An 8261-nucleotide genomic window follows, 5' to 3' on the forward strand; every position below is an offset into this window, starting at 1 on the left:
GAGCGAGCATTGGGCCAAGAAGGGCATGGCAATTCACAAAGCCATTAGCTTTTGGGGATAGAGAGAGGACGTTAATAGTTAAACAAAGAGCATCACAGAAACAGAGGAAGGCTGGAAGATCATAAAAGGTATCATAAAGGTTGGGAGAAATCATGTGTCTCAGGTAGAGTGTGCAAGTCACTCATACAAGAATACAAAATTAGAACCTTGTCATCTCAAATTGAAATTCAGCTGCACAATAACTGCACGTAGTCAGTGACACTGTGAATAAAGTGGGCAGAATAAATTGCTTTTTTTACCTTGGGGATCAGAGAAAAGTGTTTGGAACATGCAATTTCCCCTAGTTTGGCCTCAATCATGACTGCGGTGATTTAGTAATGGCGTCAAGCTAGTTTAATTGACACTTCACCATCAAGTGTCCAAGAATGCACTTTAGACAAAGGAGAACCAGTAGATGTGATATATTTGGATTTCTAGAAGGCCTTTGGCACGATACTTCTCAGGAAGCTGCTAAACAAGATAAGAGTTCATGATATTAGGGCAAGGTACTGGCACAGATAGAGGATTGGCAGAAGGCAGAGTAGAGACAAAATGGATCTATTTCAGGATAGCAACTGGTAACTAGTGGAGTTTTGCAGGGGTTAATGTTGGGACCACAGCTATTCACATTATATGTTAACAATCTGGACAAAGGAACTGAGGGCATTGTTGCTAGGTTTGCAGATGATACAAGTATAGTTGAAGAGACAGGAAGTGTTGAGGAAGCAAGGAGACTGCCAAAGGACTTAAACAGTTTCAGAGAGTGGGTAATGAGATGATAGGTGGAATACAATGTAGGAAAGTGTGAGGTAGAACACTTTTGTAGGAAGAATTGAGATGTAGAGTAATATTTCCCAGTGATGTTTCATAGGCAGGTGGGACTTGATTGGGTTGGGATATTTGGTCGGCATGGATGAGTTGGACAGAAGGATCTGTTCCGTGCTGTACACCTCTATGATTCTCAGAGGTGGAGAAGGTGGAACCTTCAAGTTAACCTCAGCCGATGCAGGAACTGAGCCACACTGTTGACATCACTCAACATCAGTGTCATAGAGTCATAGAGATGTATGGTACAGAAACAGACCCTTTGGTCCAAATAGTCCATGCTGACCTGATTTCCCAAATTCACCTAGATCCATTTCCTAGCATTTAATCTGTATCCCTCTAAACTGTTCCTGTTCATGTACCCATCCAGATGTCTGTTAAATGGTATAGTTATACCAGCATCCAACATTTTCTGTGGTAGGCCATTCCATATATGCACCACCTGTTGCACAAAAACGTTGCCCCTTAGGTCCCTTTTGTACCTTTCCCCTCTCACCTTAACCTCCTGTTCTCTAGTTCTTGACTCCTCTACCCTGGGGAAAATACTTTGATTATTCGCCCTATTCATGCCCCTCGTGATTTTATAAACATCTATAAGGTCACGCCTCAGCCTCCAATGTTCCAGTGAAAATAGCCCCTGCCTATTCAGCCTCTGCCTATAGCTCAAACCCTTCAATCCCAGCAACATCTTTGTAAATCTTTTCAGAACCTTTTCAGGTTGAACAACATCTTTTTTAAATGCAATATTCTAAAAATGGCCTAACCAATGTCCTGCATAGGCACAACATAACCTCCTATACTTAATGTACTGACCAATAAAGGAAAGCATACCAAATACCTTCTTCACATCCTATCTACCTATGACTCCACTTTCAATGATCTATGAACCTGCACCCCAAGGTCTTTTTGTTCAGCAACGCTTCACACAACCTTACCATTAAGTGTACAAGTCTTGCCCTAATTTGTCTTTCCAAAATGCAACTCCTCACACTTATTTAAATTAAACTCCATCTGCCACTCTTCGGTCCATTGTCCCATCTGGTAAAGGTCCCATTGTAATCCGAGGTAACTTTCTTCACTATCCACTACACCACCAATTTTGGTTTCATCTTCAAACTTACTAATAATTCCTTCTATGTTCATATCCAAATCATTTATATAAATGACCCAGCACCAGTCCTTGTGGCACACTGCTGCTTACAGGCCTCTGCCATCACCGTCTCCTACCTTCAAACCAATTTTGTATCCAAATGGCTAGCTCTTCATGGATCCCTTGGATTCCAATCTTGCTAACCAGCCTACCAAGAAGAAGCATGTCAAATCCCTTGCTGAAGTCCATATAGACACCATCCACCACCCTGCCTTCATCAATCTTCTTTATCACTTCTTCAAGTAACTTAATCAAGTTAATCAAGTTGCCTTTCCAGATGCATTCAGGTCCTGTCTCTCAGAATTCCCTCCAGCAAGGTATCCATTACTGAACTCAGGCTCACTGATATGTGAATATCCATGTCTTTTCCTTATCACCTTTCTTTAATAATGGAATTACATTAGCCAACCTCCAGTCTTCCAGCATCCCACCTGTGGCTATTGATATGCAAATATCTCAGCAATCTCTTCCCTAATTTCCCACAGAGTTCTGGGTTACACCTGATCAGCTCCTGGGGATTTATCCACCTTAATGCAATTTAAGACATCCAGCACCTCCTCCTCTGTCATATGGACGCTTTTCAAGATATCACTATTTATTTCTCGAAGTTCTATGGCTTCCATATTCTTCTTCACGATATACTATCAGGAGGTATTCATTTAGTATCTCCCCCATCTCCCATGGTTCCACACATAGATGGCCTTGTTGATCTTAGAGAGGCCTTATTCTCTCCCTAGTTACCCTTTTGCCCTTAATATATCTGTAGAATCTCTTGGCATTCTCCTTTACTCTATTTGCCAAAGCTATCTCATGTCCTCTTTTTGCCATGTTAATTTCCCTCTTGGGTATACTCCCACTGCTCAATATACTCCTCAAGGGATTCACTTGATCACAGCTACCTACACCTGCCATATGTCTCACTTTTTGTTTTGAGCAGAGCCTCCACCTCTCTAGTCATCCAGCATTCCCTACACCTACCAGCCTTGCCCATCACACTAACAGAAACATACTGCCTCAGGAATCTTGTTATCTCATTTTTTGAAGGCCTCCCACTTTCCAGCTGTCCCTTTACTTGCGATTTGCTTCCTCCAATCAGCTTTTGAAAGTTCTTGCCTAATACCATCAAAATTGGCCTTACTCCAATTTAGAACTCTAACTTTTAGATCAGGTCTATCCTTTTCTATAACTACTTTTCTCTCGTAGGTTCATCCACATACTGAAGAAAATTAATTTATTGTACATACTTAACAAATTCCTCTTCATTTCAACCCTTAACACTATGACAGTCCCAGTCTATGTTTGGAAAGTTAAAATCCCCTACCATAACCACCCTATTATTCTTACAGAAAGCTGAGATCTGTTTACAAATTTGCTTCTCAATTTCCTGCTGACAACTGGGAGCCTATAGTACACTCCCAATAAGGTGATCATCCCTTTCTTATTTCTCAGTTCTACCCAAATAACTTCACTGGACATATTCTCAGGACTATCCTGCCTAATGTTATCCCTAACCAAAAGCAACACTCCCCTTCCTCTCTTGCTTCCATTTCTATCTTTCCTATAGTATCTATACCCTGGAACTACCAGTCCTGTCCATACCTGAGCCAGGTCTCTGTAATAGCTATGATATCCCAGTCCCATGTTCCTAACCATGCCCTGAGTTCATTTACCTTATCTGTCAGGCCTGTTGCATTGAAATAAATGCAGTTTAATTTATCTGTTCCACACATTCTCTGCACATCCTCTTGCCTGCCTTCACTATTTGACTTGCTCTTTTTCTCAACTGTATCAGCCTCAGATTTACCTTTTTTTTCACTATCTCGCTGGGTCTGCCCACTCTCTTACTAGTTTAAATCCTCCCAAGCAGCTCTAGCAAATCTTCCCTACTAAGCTATTGGTCCCCACCAAATCAGGTGCAATCCATCCTGCATTTACAGGTCACTTCTATCCCAAAAGAGATTCCAATGATCTAAAAATATGAATCCCTGCCCTCTGCACTAGCTCCTCAGCCACACGTTCATCTGCTTTTTCCTCTTATTCCTACTGTGACTAGTACTGACACTGAGAATAATCCAGATTTACTACCTTTGAGGACCTACTTTTTAACCTCCTGCCTAGTTTCCTGCATTTTCCCTTTAGAACCTTGTCGCTTTCTCTTTCTATGTTATGGTACCAATGTGTACAACAACCTTCTGCTGGCCACGCTCCCCTTTGAGAATATTCTGCACCCTCCCTGAAACATCCTTGATCCTGGCACCAAGGAGGCAACGCACCATTCTGATGTCTAACTGCTGGCCGCAGAAACATCTGTCTGTGCCCCTGACTAAAGAGTCCCCAATCATAATTGATTGCTTGGAAGCTGAAATACCCCTCATTACAGCAGAGCCAGTCTCAGTACCAAAAGCTTCCCTGTCATTGCCACATTCCCCTGAGAGTCTGTCATCTCCTACATTTTTCAAAACAGCATACTTGTTTGAGAAGGAGAATAACCTTAGGAGACTCCTGCACTACCTGCCTTCCTCTCCCACCTTTCCTATAGCTAAGCCATTTACTCTACTGTATTGTTGGTTTTTCTACCTTCCTGAAGCTGCCATCCATGACACCCATGGTTCCTGTAAATTCCTCATTGTCTCTAATTGCCATTTCAACGAATCCACATAATTTGATAAGATTCACAACCAAACCCACTTGCTGCAGACATAATCATTGGTAATATTGAAATTCTCCCTAATCTCCTGTATATGATAGGAAGAGCACATCACTTTACTAAAGGTCATCTCTACACCTTGATCGACAGAACCAGAAAATAATACAGTCTTACGTGGTCTATAAACACTGCTCTGGGATATCTTGATACCTATGTTTTATATTTTAAGAAATGTAACCATGAGATAGTTCTCAGTAAAACATTTAATAACTCTCACCCAACTCACAATTATAGATTTAAAAAGAAAATCAAGATTGATAAGTTTTGTAAGTCTTAAAAACAAACACTTAGCTGATCAATAAAATCCTGACACTCCCAGTTGTGAGTAGTTCTGATAATGATGTCTCCCCAAGGTCAGCTGTAAATTTCACTGCTATTTTGTTTGACTTGGACTGATTTCTGATTTCCAGAGTTTCTTATAAGTCACAGTTAGTCAGTTGTGAAGGCTCACTGCTAGGATTTTCTTTGATGAACTCTAGAGCTGTACTTGGGCCTTTCACATGTCCTCTCTCAAAATCCCTGCACTCTCTTTTTTCCCCATTTTAAGTATCATTTTTGATTTTTTTTTAAAGTTCCAAAAGCAAAGCATAAAGTTATAACAATAATAATTACTGCTCCAAGAAATCAGCATCAGCACTGAAAAAACCTCAAAAATGGAGCAGCTCTGACAACCTTGATTTTCTCCTGTCCACCATCTTGGATTTTTTGGATTACAAAAAGAGACCAGTTATCCAGCCAGCTGAGTGAACTGACCCCTAGGTATCAGCTTAGTGAACCCTCTCTGGTCTGTCTCCAATGGCAGTATATCTTTCCTTAGACAAGGGGCTCAAAAATGTTCTCAGTATTCTATCTGTGGTCTGACGACTGCCTTTTACAGTTTTAGCAAAACCTACCTATTTTTATCTTCCACTCCTTTTGAAGCAAAGGCCAATATTCCATTTGCCTTCTCTATTACTCACTGAACTTGGATTCTGCCTTTTTTGTGATTCATGGATGAAGACTCCCAAATTCCTTTTTTCACCATTTAAATGATATTCAGCTCCACTGTTCTTCCCACCAAAGTGCAGAATGTAACATTCCCCACATTATATTGCATATGGCAAGTTTTTGCCCAATCGCTTAACTTGTCTACATCCCTCTGCAGATTCTCTGTTATTTCAACCACTTCCAAACTATTTTTGTGTTTTCCATTAGCTGCTGATATTCATTCATTTTCCTTATCCAGGTCATTAATATACTTTGTAAATAATTGTGGCCAAAACACTGGTCACTTTGGAACACCACAAGTTGCAAGACATAAAAATACCCTTTTTATCCCAACTCTCTGTCTTCTATAGCTAGCCAATGTTTATCTATGTCAATTAACTACATCCAGTGGGCCCATCTTATCAACTAGTCAAATATGTGATACTTATCAAATGCCTTCTGAAAATCCAAATATATCATGTCTATTGCTTTCCCTTTACCTAGCCTGCTTGTTAACTCCTCAAAGAATTCTAGTATATTTATCAGGCATGACTTCCCCTACATGACACTATGCTCAATCTGCTTTATGATATTGTGTATTTTCAAATGCTCTGCTATTAAATCCTTTATAATATTTTCCCAATAACAGACATTAAGCTAACTTGTCTACTCTATAATCTCACTTTCAAAGTGAGTATAAGTGTGCAATGATGTGTGTAGGTCAGGCCCAAGCACAATCTCTGCATATTGTATTTACTCTCAGTGTTGCCTACATTAAAATATAACACCTTGGCTACAGTTATCAACATCATGATTCAAGCATCCTTGACACCCGAGACTATCTGCAGTCAAAGAGTCGGTTGATTGTTAGAGATGAGCAATGCTTGGCGATTATAACCTCTTTCATCCTTGGCATGTCTAAAGAGGCTGCTCACCTCTCACATGGGTGCTACTTAACCAGATCTGACAGTAAAAAATGACATTAAAGAGCAAACAAAGATTTTATTTCAAAAATGCAAAGTTATTCACAATGATGTATCACCCATCCATCTTTGTGTCCTCAGGACCTTTTTCTTCCTCTCCCTCCCACTGTGTCTAAGAGTGGTCGTGATTTCATAGCTGTGGTGGAGGGACCCTGCTCTGTAGTTGGCACTGATAGGCTGGAAGACTTCAGAGTTTATCCCCAGGACCTTTTGAGCCCAGAGGGCCCAGGCCTGCAGGGAGTTTCCTGAGCTGATGCAGGCTCACCCTCCTAAGCATGGAATTCTGCAGGCTTTGGAGTCTCAGGTAGGAGGATGGGGAGAGACTGGCGCCTCCACAGTGTCCTGAGAAGTTTTTGGGGGTGCTGTGTATGGCTCCTCCACTCTCCAGATGCCTGCTGGTGCCACCCTGTCTCCCTGAGAGGAAGAGACACTTGTGTGAGGTCAAGGACTATCAATTTCCCCCTCACCTTGCCATTGATGTTGAGCACATATGGCTAGAGCAATAACATGTATATCCATGTGCATATCCAGTAGATGCTATGTGTGTGCTGGACTTGGATCTCCACAACAATCAGGAACCTCTCCATAGACACAGCAAACTACACACATATCAGAGCCAACACAGTCCTGACAATGTTGAGGAACTCCTCTATCCTTCATTCCAGCTTACTATGTCAACAAACTTGCCTTCTGCTCCTGTGTCTCTTGGTACATTTTAATAAAGTTATTATTGGCCAGGAGTCTGGGTTAATCTGTGAGGAGCCTAATCTCTGGCAGTCCTGCATGTTCGAGCCCTGGGACATTTTTTCATTCAGCAGCAGTGAGGCAGATGAGCAGGTGAGGTTCCCGCTAGATTGCATTCCCAAGTCAGATCTAGCTGCCAAGGTACAAGTCTCTGAGCTAGTTGAGGGTGCAAGAAAACTTTGCATCTTCTGAGTATTTAGTAGCTTCATCCTCAGAGGTAGAGCTGTGGATCTCTGGTCCTGGCCTCTTTGGGATGGAGGGTTGATTGGGTGCTGCCAGTGCCTGCATAAGAGAAGAGAGGGGATTATTTGTTTAAGAGGGAGAAAAGCTCATGCAGATACAAATGACCTAGCACTGCTGTTAATGGGAAAGCAATGTAGCGCTGCATAATGAATCTGCCTGGTTTTCTCCACCCCCACAGGTGTAGTCATGCCACATTCTGGCCACATTAAATATTCTCTCCTGGAATGGCATGAGATGCTCAATGTTCACCGTCCCCTTCTCCCCCACCTCTGGCAATTGTGAAAGATGTTGTCATGAGCCCTGATGTAATGCATGTGCATTGGCAGAGCCAGAGTGAATGGTGGCCTTGTGAGTGTGAGGTAGCAAAGCAAAGATGGAGGAAGTTACCCTGTGAACTACAGAAAATCATTGAGCGTCCTACATGGCTATGAGTTGTGTTTAGCTCAGAATACAACACTGACCCAGCTATCTGTGTCCACATTGGCTATATCTGGTAATCTGGCTTCCTTTCGTGATCCAAGGCATAAAGCACATCCCTCCTCCCCACCATCCATCCCAGCATCACCTCCAGGTCTCTGTTTGCAATGCTAACTTGCTTTTCAGG

This window comes from Chiloscyllium punctatum, chromosome 41, assembly GCF_047496795.1.
Source record: "Chiloscyllium punctatum isolate Juve2018m chromosome 41, sChiPun1.3, whole genome shotgun sequence".
NCBI lineage: Eukaryota > Metazoa > Chordata > Chondrichthyes > Orectolobiformes > Hemiscylliidae > Chiloscyllium > Chiloscyllium punctatum.